The following is a 17,887-nucleotide window of genomic DNA, read 5'->3' as shown; positions in this document are numbered from 1 at the left end:
TCAATCGTCTTCGGTGACTTCATCGACAGACTCGGCTGCGGCTCCAGTCAGCTCAACGGCGGCTACGAGCCAGCCTGAGCCGACTCTTGCCCAGCTTCACCGTACGCCTTTGGCGAACTTGACTTCGACTCAGCGGCTTCGACGTTATGCCAACCTCAAGTCTCCCACCGCTGCAGGTCGTCGTCATCGTCCACCGGCGCCGCATCCGCCTCAGCCGGACGCTTGTCCACTTCCCGGGGAGGATGGACACGAGGCTATCAGTGCCCTTTTGCACCCAAGTTCTCCTCAAGCTACTGTATCCGATGGAGGAAGGCCCCGCTCTGGAAAGTCCCGTCGTCGGACTCGGCGGAAGAAGGTTCGTCACCATCAGTTGAGTTCAGCTACCCAACCCGCTGTCTCTGCTCGCTCTGAAGACGACGACGACGCTTCGAGCGAGGCTGAATTCGAGTTTGAGTTGCCTGAACCGCCCGCCGACACTGTTCCTACGGTTGCTTCGACGACTTCGGCGAGTTCTTCGGCTTCCGGTCCTCCGTTGACTTCGTCCGTCGCGGCTACTCGCCCACCGCCGGTATCTTCATCCGATGTCGTGGCTTCGCTGCCTGTCCCGACTACGAGCGTTTGTGCCCCAGGCTCGACTTCGCCCATTTCCGCTGGGTTGCCCCAGTCAAGTGCACCGCTCAGCGTCGTGTCAACGGTGGTTGGGCGCTCCCAGTCGTCTTCTGGTCGATCTTCTCACGTCTCTCCTTCTCGGGGTCTGAGCGTATCCACTACGCCGACTGACCTAGTGACTCCGGCCGTGAGTGTCCTCAGGCCGTCTCTCCCTGCGGTCCCGGCTGTGTTGACGTCCCCGTCTGGTGGCCCTATCCGGAGATCTGCTGCGACCGCCCGCACTGTGACTGCTCAGCTGCTTGCGGATCTCGACGCGTCTGACGACGAGGTGTTAGGGCCTGGTGATGGTTCTGCACCGTCCACCGGCTCGACGAATCCTGCCGCTGGGTCGCTCTCGGATCCCATTTCTTTATCCGAGAACTCGGCTGGCAGTCCCTCAGTTTCCGACTCAGCGGCCGAAGATGCTCGTCGTTCTGCCAAAGCGAGAAGCCTTCATGCGGCAATCTTCGGCTCTGACGACGAGATGAGTGATGAGTCCTTGCCGCCGAGTGATCGCCACTCCTCGCGGCATTCATCGAAGGATTCTGGTGACGGGACGAGTTCTGCCTCTGCGCCGGCTTCGGAGAAGCAGCAGCATCGCAAACGTCGTGCCTCGTCGAGTCCTACCGGTCACCGGTCGAAGCGATCCAAGAAGCACAAGAAACACAGAAGCATCACAAGACGCACCGACACCACAAGCATCGGCAGCTTCCGTCGACTCCTGATCCAGCTCCGGCTCCATCCATTCCGGCTGCTCCTTCGCCGAGTAGGCTCCCGGTAGTGTCGATTCTTCCTCAGCCGAGTTCGACTTCATCACGTCCGGCTTTGGTCACACTACCCAGCGCTCTTACACTCCCGCTGGCGACGTTACGGACCCGAGCCTCGCAAGCGGTTTCCAAGAATTGTCGCTTGACTCTTCACATGGCGCAACTCCGCGAGGTGCCATTTATGCATTTCGGCTCAGCTCGTTGTTGGAATGCAGTATTGGATACACTGAGCGGAGGGGTGCAGATGGAGCTCGTAGGAGGCAAGAGTCGTGTGCCCCCTACACCGTGTTCTCTTGACGGCATTCGAGCTTTCATGGCCGGTTTCGATCCGAGCCATCCTTGTCAGCGTCTTCGGCGGATGCTCCCTGAGCTTCCTTTCTTCTTTTCTCCGTCGATACTGGAGGAAGCTCGGTGGTGTTTGGCTTCTCAGACCCGACCTCGAACTTTGATGCAAGTTCTTGGAAATATGTGGGTGAAGCTTCGTGGCGACAGTCCCTTGGACTCGGCGGGGAGGCCCATCCAGACAGATGGCCAGATGACCCGTTATTTCGTAGCTCTCTATGAGCGTCGTCATTGGATCGTCGAATCAAGTGTGTTGATGGGTCTCCATCTGACGTCAACCCAGCTGCCACGCCCGCTCAGCTTGCTGAGGTGTACGAGCTGTGGCTGGTGTACAAGCGTGAGCGCAAAGGCGCAGTGATACCCTGCGATTTTTGGTTGTCGCTGTCTACGACCATCTTTACTCGGCGGTCACTCAGAAGCTCGGCGATGAACCCGCTCCTCTTGTGGACGCAGAGGTTTATTTTGATCCGTCCGTTCCCCATTACTCTCCCGTTAACCTTTCGTGGGTTCCCTCCGGGAGAGACTGGGTTCAATGTGCTCACGATGTGGATCTAGCCGAGCCTTGGCGAGCTTGGTGGCTAACCGACCCGGCGATCCACCCGTATAACACCTGCTTCCGCGCTCGGAACGTAGACTTCTTGGTTTTTGCTCCGTGCGGCATGGATCCTCAGGTTGTTGACGACGCGATTGAAGAAGACTTCGATCTTGCCGAGCAAGCGCCTCCTGACTGCTCCAACTCGGCTGAATCGTCAAGGCATCCACATCTTCACGGGGTCTTCAATCGGTGAGCTCGGCTCAGATGACGAGAGTGCGTCTGATGACGACTCGGCGGACGATGGGTTGGGTTCTCCCAATCTCCGAGGCGCGTCTCCGAGTATGTCTCTGTTCGGCACCCCACTCCCCAGTGGAACGGATACGCCTCAACCCACTTCAGCCGAGTCGGGTCCTGAGGCATCTGGTTCGGCGTCAGCTTCGTTGGCTAGCTCGGCGATGATACTTCTTGCCACGGCTGCGAATGTTGCATCTCCTTCCGCAGTTTCCCAAGGGATGACGTCTGCTACGACGCCACGCCTCCAGTCGTCGAGTCCGCTGAGCTCTTCCCAGTTGTCTCCGTCGGGTTCAACTCACTTGGAGCCCGGATCGCCAGCTTTTTAGTTTTCTTCTTTTGACTGGGCGTCCCGTAGGTATCGTTCAGGACTTCATTTCGTAATTATTCAGTATATGAAGTCTCGACACAGTAGCCTTCCATCTCAACTCGGCCTGTGTCGTCCGCTGAGTTGGTGTAAAGTTTGGTGCAATAGCTGTTGATCCTCATCTGCAACTTACACCATTTGCAGACGGTTTCTACGCTTCTTCTGTCGTAGATAGTCAAACAGGAGACCTCCACATGACAAATTCGACAGTGGTTCCCAAGTAGGCTCATCATAGCCGACCCACTTAACTTTAAACTTCCGTTGTGATCGTGACGTACTCGTGGATAATGGTAGCTCATCGTCGAGAAATGCTTCGACTTCATACTGGTTCGTACTTGTGTCTGGCTCCCAGCTGTCCTTAGGCAGCAATTCTTCGTCAAAGTCAAATCGCTGAGTCTCTTCAAGGTCGGCGATTAACCTCGTCTTTGGTCTTCCGCCGAGTTCGGTGACTGCCTTCAGACGTGATACATGGACCACTGGGTAGAACCTATATCCACTCTTGTCGGGTTACTCCAATTCATAGGCGAATTGTTCCACCTTCTTCTTCACCCTGAATGGTCCATGCCATCGGTGGGCTAACTTCTTGGTCAGGCCCGACTTGACTCGCTCCATAAACAGCCAGACTTGATCTCCTTCTTTGAACAAGGATTTGGTGGATTCATCGCCTGGCTCTGTAACTCCATCTTCGTCATCTGCTGTGTTGGGGATGGATATTTTCTCCTTCTTGCTCAACGCTTCGTTGTGCTCTCGAGCTCGTCGTGCTTTCTCTCGCACTTGGGACTCAGCTGCTAATCGAAGGGCAACTTCGCGTTGTCTGTTCGCTTCTCGCGCCACTCGACTGCGTCCGCCGAGTTGACTGGGCGTCCCTGTCCACGTCGTATTGAGCTTGTCATGGCCTTGAGTGTAGACTTGGCGTCCCAACCATACCAGATAGAAAGGGGTTTCTCGCCGAGTCAAATCTCTTGAATTGTTGATAGCGTGTACCATCTTCTCGGTGATGTATCCCAGTCGGCCTGGAGCGGGTCTTCCACGCAGACTCGTATAGTCTGAACCATTGTCTTGACCGACCTCTCTTGTTGACCGTTGGCTTGTGGTCGGTAACTCAGCGTAGCTCTTGATCTCGAGTGCATCATCTCGGAGAACTTTTGTATACTTCACTCATAAACCTTGGATCTCGGTCGTGCCGTATCAGAGACAGGGCCCCGAACTGCCTGAAGACGCATTCCTCAAATACCTTGGCTACTTCGAGTGCCCCGGTGTCATTCATAGCCTTAGCGATAACGAATCCCGTGAAGTGGCCCTGGAACAGCAGCAGTGCAGTATTGCCCCGCTAAGTTCGAGGAAGGGGAATCACGAAATCCATTGACACGACTTGGAATGGATGGTCTGACACCACATTTCCCGGCGAGTAACCTCTCAACTGTGGCTTGCTCTTACTGGTATTGCAGTCCTCGCAGGCCCTAACATGTTTCACCACGTCGGCGTACAGACCAATTCAGTAGTAGTCGGCCTTGACTCGGTGATAAGCTCTGACGATGCCTTGATGCCCTCCTTCGATCGAGTTGTGGCAGTTATGAAGTATTTCGTCGACCATGGTTGACGGAATTACCAATCTCAATGAGAGGTTTGGTTCGCCGAGTTTGCTCAGTCGGCAGGCTTCATCTCGGCGGTATAACAGGCCGTCTTCGCTGAGTACAAAGACTTCTGCGACTTTGCCGGCATTCTGAGCTCGACGGTGTGTAAGGTCCTCAAATTCACCTCTCAGGTACGCCTTCAGATTGGCCCACCTGAGTTCTTCATCTTGTGCCTTCGCGATTCGTCGCCTCCGCTCAGTCTGTACTGTCACTGGATCAATGTCGTTGGCATTCTGAGCTGTCTGGGCTGACTCCATCTGCGACCCTGTTTCGACATTCGGGGTCGTGTGGTTAGTCCGCCGAGTCGATGCCCTGCTGACTTGTTCTAATTCATCTCCACTGCTTTCAAACGCAGATTCTCTTGGATTTGTTGACACGGCTTCGTGATCCTGACTTCCTCCTCTTGCTCTAGCCGAGTCTTCATCCAGCTCGTCCTCAAAGTGAACTCGGCGTACTCGGCTACGAGTGACTGCCGTGACAATCGGGGTTTCCGCTGGGTTGTCTGTGGCGTACAGCTCTTCGGCTACACGGTTAATCATTCTCAGTTCTGCTTTCCTATCCGTCCCGAGAATTACTCGTCCAGCTTTAGCTTCTAGTGCTTCTGTAGCGAGAGAATCAGCCGCTGCGTTGTAGTGTCGCGCTATGTGTCGATACCGGACCGAGCTGAGTTGCTTCGTGAGATCCGTGTGTCGAGCTAGCTCCACTTGCAACGTTTCCTTCTTGCATGCTATCACCCCCATGGATTGCTGGATTGCAAGCCGGGAGTCACCCACGATAATCAGATCGGTTATCCCTCGGTCAATCGCCGCCACGACTCCATTGTTCATGCCGGTGTACTCGGCGATGTTGACTGTGGTGGACGACAGGTACGCACTCGCAGCAATCTCAATGTCCCAATTCGGAAGGCGCCACAGTATCCACGAACAGCTGCCATACCCGCCGTATTTAGCCGTCTTCGCTGAGCCATCAAATGACAGCACGCATCCTGCAAAGTCAGCTGGTATTCGGGCGTATAGCATCGCTGGGTCCATTCGAACTGTCGCCGAGTTCTTGGAGGGAGGCGCAAGGTGCTTCAAGGAATCGTCGAGTCCGATAAACGGGGTTATCGACGCCTGGAGCAGCTGGGCGAAGTCTACTTCTCGCTCACTTACTCGCTTCACCTTCAAATCGTAGGGCGACAACATAACTGCGAAACTGACTGCGCGGCCGTACAGCGACTTTGACTTAAACACCCACTCCAGCGTGGAGAAACGGGTGTAGACGGGTAGCGTCTTTCCCGCCAAGAGAGTGTAGCACACTTTCAGCAATTGTAGCAGCGCGACTACTTCTTCTTAGCGGGATGATAGCCGAGTTCATTCTTCTTTAGTACGCGTCCGCAGAAGCGAACTGGGTGCAGCTTGTCGTCGTGCGGTTGCATCAATGTACTGCTCAGTGCCCACTCATTGGCGTACAACATTATATTGACTTCTTTCGCCGAGTCGAAATGACGCAGAATTGGAGCTTCTGCTACCCGTCTTTTGAGCTCGGCGAATGACGCTTTTGCTGACGCCAAGTCACCCCCAGGGCCAAAGTCCGTATCCTTGAGCTGATAGAGTACTGCTCCGTAAACAGCCAAGTTCTGGATGAATCGGCCGTAATAGTTGAGGGCACCGAGGGGAGCTTGCATCACCTTCTTTGATTTCGGGAAGGCGAGCTCGGCGATCGCGGCTATCTTCTTCGCATCAGCGCGTATGCCACTCGGCGTAATCTCGTGCGATAGGAAATCAACCTTGGGTTGGACAAAGATACTCTTGGTAAAGCTGATGCTAATTCGACATTCTGTGAACCGGGTTAGTAATCGGTCGAATGTCTCCAAGCAGGCGTCGAACGTCTCCCCTCCAAAACAGATATCATCGACAAACGACCTCCGCTTGAACACCGGAATCAAGGAAGACTGGTCTGGTTCTCCATTAGCAAACATGTCGCCGTCCGGTCCGTTGACCAGGTCATGGACCGGATCGCAGTCAGCTTGTGATTGGTGGTCAGCTTCAAACTTCGTCAGCTGACTCTTCGTTGAATCACTAACTCCGCCGAGCTCGACTCGCCGAGTTCCCGACTCGGCTTCAGCAATAGTCATTCATTCGGCAAACAACTGCCATCCTCCCTTTGGTTGAACGTATCCCCATAGAGCGTTGTCGATCAGTCGCTGGTAAATCATAGGCGCATTCTTCAATCCAAACGGCATTCGTAACCATTCAAAGTGTCCAAGTGCACAGACGAACGCTGAGATCTGCCGAGCTCGGCGTGTCATCAAGACTGCCCAGAATCCACTCGCAGCATCGAGCGAGCAAAACCACAAATAACTCTCCAATTAGGTAAGCAGGTCATCAACCAGTGGCATAGAGTATTCCATCGGCGTCGTAACCGCATTAACCAGTTTATAGTCAATGCATAGCCGAATATCCACACCATTTTTCTTGAGAACTATCACCACTGGCGAGGCCCAAGGGCTGCCCGACAATGATATCAACCCAGCTCGAAGCAGTCCCTTCAACAGCTCGTAAAGTTTGCTCAAGTGGCGGAGAGGTATCAGCCGAGCTCTCTGCTTAATGGGTGCGTGTCCTTGAACGTCGATGTCGCACAATGCTCCGTACTCTGGAGGCGGCAGGGCATTACCACTCGAAATCATTATCCCTTCGTGCTTTTGTAGCTCTGCCACCAATTTAGCCGACTGTGCCGGCGTATGACTACTCGACTTGACGTTTGCAGCGCCATAGTCGAGTTCGGTAGGCTCAACTTCAGTGAGGTCGGGAAGGAAGGCCAGCTCGTGAGCGTAGTCCGTCAATTCCAGATCTGTCCCACTACGCTCAAAGGCGTTGGTCGTACCATCGTCAACATCATCCTCTTGCTCGTCTTCGGTCGCAGCGATAGCCAAGTAGTGTTGTCTTAGGGTGTCCGTTGGGTCTCTCGTCGAGTTGCATTCATCAGCCTCATCTTGTCCAAAACCGTAGTCAATTCCGCCGGGGTCGAACACCGTCGCCGCTGAGTTCGTTACTCCGACCTCAGCTATCGTACCTTCCAACAGTGATACCTCTGGTACATCATAGTTGTCGTCCGTGTCAGGGCCCGTATTCGCTGAGTTCACTGCGACGGCCGATCTGACTCCTTCGTGTTCAGACTTCTCTTCGAGGTAGATGGTATCGTCGTCATGCTGTCTAACCACGTTCGAGACACTCTCAGCGTCCATAGTCTCCAACGCTGAGTCCGCCGTAGCTGGGTCGTCGTTCGGCTTTATTCCTTCAGGTAGTAATACCTCCCGACTATCATAGTCCTTGGTCGCGTCGGAGTGCTCATCCGCTGAGTTAATTGTGACGGCAGAACTGACTTCCGTGCGTGCTAACGCGTCTTCAGTATAGCTGACATCCTGACGACATGCTGTAACCACGTCCGAGACACTCTCAGCGTTTAGACCTTCTGACGCCGAGTCCACCGCCGCCGACTGGATTATGCAAGCCTTTTGTGTACCCATCGCTGAGTTCACCACGGCTGCAGAATTTAACTCTTCGACTCCAGACTCGGCTCGTGCCTCACCTTCATCACTGTTGCTACTGGTATTTGCCGTCCAGCTCAGTCCTTCACTGTTATCCTCAACATCTCTTGAAAGTAATACCTCCAGCTTGGAATTCGCAGTCATCACGCTAAGGCACTGTACCGCTGAGTCTGTTACGACGGCTGGACAGACATCCACGCGTCCACACTCGTCCTTCACGTAGTCGGCTGTCCTATGGCACGCCGAAACAGCTCCCGAGTCAATTCCTGCAGCTGGATCTCCGAGCGCCGAGCTCGCCGTCACCACATGGTTACTCCCAGCACTTATAGTGGTCAGGGTGCTCACAGCTGAGTTCAGCTTGCCCATAATACTTTGTCTAATGACTCCAAACTTGGCTCGGTTGTCCATAACAGGTTAGGCGTCACGTAAGGCGTGTTCCGAGCGTTTTTCAAGGCCTCCTTCCGTTATAGCTGAGTCTTCAGTCGTCGACACGTCTTCCTTGGCCCTTACTGCACTTGTTCCTTCAATCGCTGAGTTCGTGTTGACATCAGAAATGGCGCCATCGTCTTCAAACTTGGACAGCTGATAGGAGACATCTTGGCCATCGTGTTTCACCGGCGTACGATCCGCTCGGACGTCTTCCAGCTTGAACGATGAGTTTATAGCCGGGTCACCCCTTGTCACCCCTGAAGTCGATATGACGTCTGCGTTACCGCGACGCCTCTCGTCGTCGCCGGCTTCAGTATCAGCTTCCAGCGTTCAGCGCATGTTAATTCTGATCCATTTTCCACTGGAGGGGGTCGTCTTTCCACCGCCGTCGGAACTGGGTATTTTCGTCTTTCCACAGCTAGCGGCTGGTGTGACAACCAGTCCTCGTACAGTCGTTGTTCTTTCTGCAGCAGATATTTGTCCATCGCTGACTCAAATGTCAATATCTACCAGCCACGGTATTTCGCCGAGTTCACGCGGACATATCCCTCATTGGCCAGTACTCCGTGTGGTTGCCATTTTATCACATAAAAGGGAGGTGGGCACCAGACTGACGTCAGTGTTCGCTCGTAATCAGGACATGGGTTGGTCTTCCTCGGCGATTAAAGACAACCGTTGGAATCCAACCCTTCGTCCGTCGCACCCACAAGTCATGCGTCGACTCACTGGGTTGTCGCCTGGGCAATTTGAACTCAGCGGTCATGCGACTTTCGATTGTTAACCCGTCTGGTGGTCCGCATGGGATATTTGGTCCAAACTCGGTCTTGGTCGGCGCATTACTTGATCGGATGAGTGGGATCACCATCTCATCGGGTAGCTTGACCGCCGAGTTGTACAGATCCAGACGGATCCCAGCTGGGATCATAAAGTCGGTGCCGAGAATCAAATCGACTCCGGCATGATGAGGCATTATCCATACTTCAAATTCGTATGCCACTTCCCAGCCGAATGTCACCTTCACTACTGCTCTTGACGTTGTCACCATTCTGTCTTATCTTACTCCTTGTACGTCGATTCGCTTATCTCGGCTGGCCACTCTCTCGAGACGCAGGTTTCTCGCAAAGTATTCACTACTCGCCGAGACATTTGCTCCGGTATCCAATAATATCTTGGTCCTTCGATCGTTCACTGCACCCAATACGAGAGCTCTCATTCTAACTCGGCGATCAAACGTCTGTGCTGACCACCATCCCAGGCGTTCTCCCGGAAGCAGCTTCATGATTCTGGTTAGATGCACAGCCTGGTCTGACCGCCGAGTTACACTTGCAATCGCTCGGTGGTTATCATCTAACTCACCGAGCTCACGTTCAATTCCGTCGATTTCACACATCCAATTGCCATCCCCGCTTCTTCCCTCGAGCCGTCCTGCTTCGCCAACGAAGGCAAACAAGAAGTTCGCCTCAACTGCAGGTTCAGCTGACTGTGGCAGCCCGGCATATTCCAACCGAGGCAATGTTGGCGGGCCGCCGAGTTTAAATCACTCGGCGCGTAAAGGTTTTGCAGGTCTTCTGGCACTTGCGACTTGTCGACAGAGTTTTTCACGAACGCAGCCAGCTTCTCATATTGACGAAACAGCTCGCACTGGCCGCCTTCATGGACTTGTCTGCAGAATTTGCAGCGTCGTCGACAGTAGTGAGCCGAGTGCCCCATTCTTCCACAAGCTGCACAAGGTCCACGCTGTGAGTTGTCGCGTGATCCATCTCCACGGTTCGACTGTTCTCGTTGGTTGTACGGTCGCGGAGGTCGGTTCGCTGAGCTTCCCCAACTTCGATTCGAGCCATTCTGGTCTCCCGCCGAATTCTCTCGGCGGTCCGATATATTTCCCTTATCATCGGAAACGCCGGCGTCTATGTAGTCGTTGTCTTCCGCTGAGTCGTGTCCTCCGGACTGGTCCTCATCATCCCATTCGTCTTCGGAGTTGTACGGACTCGGCGGGTTCTGATCGATGAGTTCCTCCCCGTCAGAGTCAGCGTCAACGACAGTGACTCGGCGGTCGCGGTTTTCTTCCTTGCGACTGCGCTTCTCATCTCGACGTTCATCTCGGCGTTCATCTCGGCGGCTTTGGTCCTTTCGCTTGTCGTCTCGGCCTCGTGCGATCACGAGTCGGTCGCGTTGCTTCTTGCGCTTTTCGCCGAGGATCCGGCGATTGATTATCTGTTCCACCTTACTGATGTCTACCAACTGCAAGGGGTACATCAAATGCATCACATCGTCATCACCACAATGCAGCAAGAAGTGTTCGACGTGGTCAGCCGCGTCGGCGCCACCCTTCTCGTACTGGATCTTGGCTGTCCAAGCATACCCGCTGAGTCGGATCAGGAAGTCGCAAATCGGTTCGTTGACTTTACGTCTCGCCGAGTAGTAACGAGTGCGGGCGGATTGGTCGAACTGTGAGCAATAATAATCCAGGAACGCCTCGCTGAGTAGTTTCCAACGTCGCTGAGTATTCTTCGGCAGCTGCCTGTACCAACTCTTTGCCGCGCGTCCCAAGCATAGCGAGAAAGGTTCGCACCAGGCACTTTGGGGCATCCTGGTGCTCTTCATCTCGTAGATGAAACGCTTGAGCCACTGGAGCGACGCGTCAGAACGGTAGCGCTTCCCTTCGAACTCGGCGATTTTGTCGAGTGAGGCGTGAGTTCGGACTTCTAGGTACTGCGTCGAGTCTTCTTCAGCCGCGTCAAAGCTCAAGTTTTGGATGTAGTCCTTCACGGTTTCTCCACGGTTTCCTCTCCTGTCGAAGGCGTCGTCGTCTTCTTCATCCTCCTCGTAAGCCTCAGCCTCGTCAGCAGCGTTATACAGCTCACGGTAACGACCAACATTCCGCTGTCCACGACTCGGCACTCGCTGAGTCGGGTTTAGCTTCATTGGAATCAGCATGTGGGAGTCTTCAAAGTACGGAGTCCCTTGCGTAGCGCGGAACACTTCACGTCTCTTCGTCTCCGGGGTCTTCGGCAAAGGAATTTTGCTTGGGTCTTCGCCGAGTGGTTTGAACTCGGCTACTCGGCTGTACACCTTCTTCGTTCCACCAGGGGCCTTCTCCAATCCAAACGCCACTCTCAGCTTCTTCTTCCATTGCCAGAGCTCAGCTCCGCCACAGGTCAGACTCCAGTCGGACAGGATGAGGCTGTTTGGTCGGCTGTTGCACCGATAGCCCATCGCCTTCAACAGCAACACAGTTTCTTCCACCAACTGATTGATGTTGGCTGCACGCACGGGTTGAGTTAACTCGGGACCCAACATCGGCCACTTCGCCTGCGCCATCGCCACCGGCGCAAACATCATCTTCCATTCCGATCTCGCTCTCATCGCTTCGCCAAGTCGAGCCAACACTTTATTGGCACTCGGCGTATCGGCGTTCCTCGTCGCTTTCGGAACAAGGGGCGGACGGTCCCCTTGAGCAACGCCATGTTCTTCTTCATCTTCTTCATCGCCCGCACCTTCGTCGAGCTCGGCGGATAAGTTGCGCTCGACAGGACGTGGGGCTCCCATGTGTCCCACCTGCAGCGTCAACTCTTCCACCTCGCCAAGTAGCTCGGCGGTCGTCTTCGTTTCTCCGAGCTCAGCGGTCTCGGCCTTCTCTTCATACTATCCTTCACTTGCACCTCCGTTCTCGCTCTCCTGGTCTTGGCCATCCTCGTCGAACTGGACGGTTCGTCCCACCTCCATCGTCATGGCGATGAGTCGTTGATCCGCCGGGTCGGACCCCGCGAGAGGCGATCCTCCAGCCGTCGCTGGGCTTCCGTCGCTCGGAGTTGCTGATCCCTTGACCATCTTCACTCTGCTCTTTCTCTTCTCTTCCTCTTAACTTGGTTAGCTGGCACCTATAAAACAAGCACACACTCCTGTTCCCGGGTCGCGGCACCAGTTGTGGTGTAGTAGAACACACAAATACCGTCAGATGTGGATTCCTTACACAAACCACAACAAATCGCCGAGTTAGGTCGGCGGTTTGTATGGCCTGCGCAGAGGGTGGTCCCCTCGCGGTCCGGCCCTTCCGGGACAGACGAGTGGCTCGCTTCCACTCGGTTCCGACTAACCAAGTCAGATCACTTCCGAGGCTCCGCCGAGTTTGGTTCGGCTGAGCTCGTTCACAACCCTGTGCCCTCCACCAAAGGATGGACGACGGCGCGCGAGCGCTTTTACAGGTCACCGAGCGCAGAGGCTGCTCAGATAGAAGTGTCACGGCACCCGGGCTATCCGACGTACCGGCCCGCTGAGTATGCGGGGCTTTCTTTCGCGCGTAGCGAGACTTTGTCCTACCCGGACCGACCTAATCTCTTGGCGCTACCAATCAATACCCTACAAGCTATGCATCTCGAGTATTGACGGCAGGCATAATCGAGCCCTATGCAGGGACTTACCGGGAAAGTGTACACGTGTCTTGGACTAGGAAAATTCTGCTCTGTTATCTTCTGGGAGCCCTTTCGACTCCCCTAACTATTTCCTATGCTTCTTATACAAATATCTAGTGAAATGTAGTCGTTTCGGATCTCTACCGACCCTTCAGCTGAGTTCAGGCGACCGTTGAGCTCAGCGGCTATCCGGATAGCATATCCGGACAGATCGCCGAGTACTTACCGTGATCCTTTGATCCTAAGCTCTGGGTTATCAGACCGAGCCGATTCTTGATCTAAAGTAGGTCAGCTTATGGTCGAATCTGGAAATCCCTACACCACACTAGAGCCACTCACTGGAGCTGCTGACGCATTTCACACCGCACATCCACGACTTGCTTCGGCAGTAAATTCTCGCAGTTGTGCTCACCGTGAGCGCGTACGTGTTCTCTTTTCGAAATCAGCTTTGCAAGGCAGCCTTGTCGGAAATGACGGCAGTTGTAGTAGATGGTGCCAGTGACTTTGTTCGTTGTCCTAATCACGTACTCCTTACCTTTGTGCAGCATTTTGGAAATGCCTGAATAAAGTAGTGCCCTAGCTCGATAAACGCCAACCGTTATAGCCTTACTTTTACTAGCAAAAAGGTAAGATTTAGATCCGTAATTTATCAAATAACGCATAAGGTTTGGACAGATTTTGGATAAATATGGTAATTTATCACCAAAACAGCAATTTCTGTTTGGATAATTTGGACAAAGTTGGACTCGTTTTGGACAGAATATCCAACACCGACAAATATCGCGGAGAATGCCAATCCTACAAGCTATAATGCAGACGAATGCATTGTGGAAGCCTCAAACTACTGCATGGCCGGCGAATTTTAAGATGTGTGCAGCTAAACTTAGATGTCGGATTTCTGCATTTGGCAGGAAGCACGAAAAGCAACAGGTAGTACCAGATGCCAGCAAGCTCGTGTTTTCATCGAGAGAAGATGAAATTAATACTGATTCATTTGAAGCTGCTTGTGGTGCTCAATTTGGATTGATTGCATATGAAAGTGAATGACCGCTCGTGGACAATGATGGCACTGATTCGCTAGCAGTTGTGGACGACAACACTTGAGAAAATATTAACTATAAATGCCAAGAAGAGGGAACAAGCTCCACGCAACACCAAGTATTTATCCTACCACCAGGGATGCGCAAAAGCGCCGACGGAACAATACACCATCGGAAGTGGAGAAAGCACAATTGGGAGATGCTACCCCGACTCGACGAACAGGTCTGCGAGAAGCCACCAGCGGTGACCAAACTTTCGCTACAAAGACTACGTTTGCTTATCTGTGTACTAAGAAAAGATGAAATACTAATATGAAATATCATAAGAACCGGAGGAAGGCGATAGATTCCAAACACTCAAGTCGGTGGTTGATGGCTGAACTAGAAGTAACAACTGCGCTAAAATTGAAATGTATCCTAGAGGAAGTCTATCGGAACGGGATGCTAGCGGGAGGACGAGCTATTAAAACGACTTGGTTGAGCGCCTATAATACTGATCACCATCGCTACATAATAGGGGTGAAGGCCAGACTTGTTGGGCTTGGGAATTGGCAGCCTCCTGGAATCGACTGTGTGGGGACTTTACGTCAGTAGCTAGGATGTCGTCGTTTCGACTGATAATTGCGCTTGCAGCCGAGCTGATTTTACAAGTGAACAGAGGGGGCATCGGCACGGCCTATTGGAATGAATCACTAGCGATTCCTCAATATATCAGGACGATAGAGTGCTTCCCGTGTGAGATCGACGGCATCATGTTTGTGGTATTATCCCGGCCACCAAACCTTGGACAAACTTTGGTCCAAAAAAGGTAACCCTTCCCTTCACAAAACCCATAACGATAGTTAGATATAAGGGGTAAAATCGGGCGTAGATTCCGATTTTGAGGTCTATTTTTGCGTATCTGCAACCATTGATCTCCCAATCGGCCGTTTAAAAAAGGCTCTATATCTTGCAGAATTGTTTGCAATTGTGGGCTTGGCACGTACTAACATGCATGCATATTCATTGGCAGAGCCGGGATAACAGGTGGGGATTTTCAGAACCGGATGGATAAATTCCAAATATTACCGCAATTTGACGATTGTTAGAAAATTATAAACTTGTTAAAAAGAACCCGTCAAAAGAATATCTAGAGTGTAAAGAACATACAACGGGTCACCCGTTCATATTCCTAATCGGCTACAGCTTCATTGTCATCGACGGCGTCATCCTCTTCCGTGTCCTCGTTGCTGCCCTCTGGTTCCGATGCAATTTCGCATTCATCACCTTGCTGCAGATATATTTGTCTCGTATTTCTGGAGGCCTCCCAGATGGTTTTGGACCTTCCATCTGTCATAATTAATTTGTCGACCACTGAAATGATAAATATCAATAATAACTGAAATGATATGAAGTACAGCCTACCGAGGTGAAATTCTTGTCGTGGTGCTGCTCCCAGTGCGCCCATATAGCTGAAATGGTGCCCGTAGCAAAGCCTAAACACTCTTTGACATGATAACGAACTCCTCCTTTCCATAGATGCGGTGCAGAGGCCTTCTTTTGGCGGAGGAACTCGTAGGTCTTCACAACCAAGTACTTCTCAGCAGCAGTCAATTTCTTACCGGCGACCATTTGAAAAGTAGTGAACATTATTAGATGCTGTGAAGTTCTTACGAGAATAAATAGACACCAAGCTATCTATTAAGGGGACACACAACGAAATCGGCTCTACGGTTGCGGAGTTACATTCCTCTAATTTAAGATAAAATATATTACCATTTTTGTCCAAGCCTTTTTGGCCGGGATAATACGCAAGCCGCTGTACAACCTCCGCAAGTCAGGGCGAGAAAAGGACAGCGAGCCCAACATGTGGCTAAAGGCACGCGGATTTAAGCGGTGCGACACCGAATCATGCGTATACTTCAAGTTTGAAGGAGACTTTGTCTCTCTAGGTATTTCGTACCTTGTGCGGCGAACAACTTCAATTTTGAATCTACTCGGCTTGAAAAAATTGAACGTGGCCTATGTGTTGAAGGACCAAGGCAAGCTCACACAGTACCTCGGTGCTTAAGTCCAGCAGAACGACGACGAGATCGTCATGAATCAGCGAAAATATGCAAAGGAAATCCTGGTTAAGCGCGGGTCTGATGCGGCAAATAAATGTGGAACTCGATGAAAACTAAAGCTCTACTTGTTCTTGTAACGGATGACGACGCACAAAATTCTAGCTTCATTACAAAGGTGCGCTGGGCATGATACGTACCGAGTTATATACACACGGCCTGACCAAACGTAGCCACTGGGTCAACTCAGCCAAAAGTGTCTCCAATTTTACTCCATAGCACATGAGGGCTTCAAACGGGCCTTCCGCTACTTAGTTGGAACAACAGCGTATGGGATCCGCCACGCAAGAGAAGGTACATCAGGGCTAAATCGCTCACCGCTTACCCTGTCTGGGTTCTGCGGCAGCAACTGGGGCAGTATTTCCTAGACCAGGAAGAACACCACTGTATTTGCTTTCACGTTAGCGGGAGGGGTGGTAGCATGGACGTCTCGATACCAGTCCATTATTGCATTTTCGACGGTGGTATCGGCGTACGCTGCAGCCTGTGGAGCTAGTATACGAAAAATGGCCGAATGCAACATTCTCGCTGAAGTACTTCCCCAGCATGAGATCAAGTCAATAATTGGGATAGTTAGAAGGTCGGCTCGTATTATGGCGACTAGTCTAACTTACCGCTATATGTCTCGTCATTGAGGGTTACTCTGACATAAAGTGGGAGAGCAGGTCTGGCGGGGTTCAATCAATTGGTAAAGGTGTACGAGCAATCAAATTCTACCGATGCATTAATGTGGTTTGCTTGTGCTCTGCGTGGTAGATTGAAGAATGATTGTACTTAATGGTTATTTAGTGGAGTTTCTTAACCTCTTCTCTCTTGATCGCCATCCCACCCACACTGTGACGCCTCAAGATCTCACACTGCGACGACTCAAGGTCTCCTTGATCTTATGCTGGATATCTTGCGAGCTCCGACACTCCGTCTCATACTGGTATTCTGACAGCATGACGAGCCCTCGTAACTCTTGTAGTCTTGGAGCAGCGAGTGGTTTGGTCGGGATATCAGCTCGCATCCTTACGGACTCGCAATAAACCACTTTCAGCACTGCTTTCTTGACGAAATCCTTCACAAACTTGTGCCTTGTGTCCTTGTGTCGATATGTTTAGCACGTCCTGAAGTATCTTAGCCCTCCAATTGAGCGATGGCTGCCTGGTTATCCACGTGAAGCACCATCGGCCCACGTAGTTTCAACCCGATCTCCTTTAGACACTCCGTAATGCCGAGTATCTCCGCAGTCGTCTGCGATGCTGTGACGAATTCAGATTCCATGGTCGATAGACCGACGCAAGTTTGCTTCTTGCACAGCCATGACACTATCGCACCTGCTACCATGAGAAATCCTCCTGGCATTGACTACCTGTCCTGCTTGTTCTACGCATAGTCCGCGTCACTGATCGCCTCCACCAACACACCATCTTCACCCATATCTTCCTTATCTGCATTCATCAGAAACTTCGACTTCTTCGTCCACTTCAGATACTTGGCAATTCGTTTGGCCAATCACCAGTCTGCTTCGGTTGGCGCATGGGCGCTCCTTGTCACTCGATGTACGGCGTACGATATGTCGGGTCTTGTGTATCTCAAGACCCACAGCAAGCTCCCCAACAAAGATTGAAATGTCTGTATAGTCGGACGTCTCGGGCTTCCTGCATATCCACTTAGCAAAAGCCAGTTTCCTCGCCGTCTTGTCCACGGAATACTGTGCCGCCGTCTTGTCCAGCTCGAACCTGACTAACATGATCGGGATCACTTCTTCTTGACTCGGTGCCCAATCATTTTCCTCATCGTAGCGAA

Source organism: Phytophthora infestans, genomic scaffold (genome assembly GCF_000142945.1).
Source record: "Phytophthora infestans T30-4 supercont1.153 genomic scaffold, whole genome shotgun sequence".
Lineage (NCBI taxonomy): Eukaryota > Oomycota > Peronosporomycetes > Peronosporales > Peronosporaceae > Phytophthora > Phytophthora infestans.
Note: the sequence above shows the minus strand (reverse complement) of the source record.